The sequence below is a fragment of the Aegilops tauschii genome, unplaced genomic scaffold (assembly GCF_002575655.3).
Source record: "Aegilops tauschii subsp. strangulata cultivar AL8/78 unplaced genomic scaffold, Aet v6.0 ptg000537l_obj, whole genome shotgun sequence".
In the NCBI taxonomy this organism is placed as follows: domain Eukaryota; kingdom Viridiplantae; phylum Streptophyta; class Magnoliopsida; order Poales; family Poaceae; genus Aegilops; species Aegilops tauschii.
In genome coordinates, this window is record NW_027332775.1 from 24,858 (window position 1) to 25,930 (window position 1,073).

A 1,073-nucleotide genomic window follows, 5' to 3' on the forward strand; every position below is an offset into this window, starting at 1 on the left:
CCATATCGACGAAATTTTCCTATCCCTAAAAAAGAAAAAGATGACCCCTTCTTCCTATATATTAGCAAGGAAAAGTAATCCTTCTTTTATAGGCGAAATTATATTGGATTTTATATGTATATAATTCCTTAATTATATGAGACCAAAAAGAAGAAATGACACGAGGGTTCTATATATAGATAGAGAAAGAAAGAAGAAGAAAATAGAAAGAAGAAGAAAATTATGATGTGGAAAAGAAGACAGGAATTGTGTACAATGGCATTGTACAACAATTTAATTTGGAAAAGGGATGTAGCGCAGCTTGGTAGCGCGTTTGTTTTGGGTACAAAATGTCACAGGTTCAAATCCTGTCATCCCTACCTATTACTTCTTTCTTCTTTATAGGCAGTAGCGACGAGATCAATTAAAGTAAAGTGGGTATAACTTGAATTTGTGGAGACTATACGTACGTGAGATACATTAGGAATAGAAAAAGATTTTCTTTTTGAATGAATGAAAGCGCTCTTAGTTCAGTTCGGTAGAACGCGGGTCTCCAAAACCCGATGTCGTAGGTTCAAATCCTACAGAGCGTGATTCCATCTATTTTATGTCGAAGCAGAGTAAAATAACTTAACAAAATTGAATTGTAACTCCAATTTCAATTTGACCTCCTCTCTGGTCTGGAGGAGGTCAATCAAAAAAAAATGACTCAATCAAAGATCCAACTGATCCCCACGCCTGTATTGCAAATACGCAGTCACGAATAATCCCGCTAAAGTAATAGGAATTAGGCCTAAGACGATTCCAAATAGAAAAACTTCAATCATTTCGATTTGTTCGAGGGGATAAAAAAAGAGGTACGATCTATCCCTAAATAGTACTCTAAATTATCCACGAATCTCAATGACCAAGAAAAGAATTCCTAATTAGTCTGGAAAAGAGTCGTAGAATGCCAGGAATCCCAAAGAAAGATTTTTCTTTTCTGAATTATAATTATTCAGTCAATTCAAATAAGGCGTATCTTGTTCAAGCCAATAAATAGAGCTGGGGTTATAGTTAAAGCAGCCAGTAGAAAACCAAAATAACTAGTTAAA

General features: G+C 34.9%; 2 non-coding genes across 2 annotated transcripts; both read left to right on the forward strand.

Annotated features, from left to right (window-relative positions):
- Window positions 1-285: 285 nt before the first annotated feature.
- Window positions 286-359, forward strand: TRNAP-UGG (transfer RNA proline (anticodon UGG)). Its single transcript has one exon. It is a non-coding gene; the product is annotated as a tRNA-Pro (tRNA).
- Window positions 360-498: 139 nt separating this feature from the next.
- Window positions 499-572, forward strand: TRNAW-CCA (transfer RNA tryptophan (anticodon CCA)). The gene has a single exon. It is a non-coding gene; the product is annotated as a tRNA-Trp (tRNA).
- The last annotated feature ends 501 nt before the right edge of the window (window positions 573-1,073 follow it).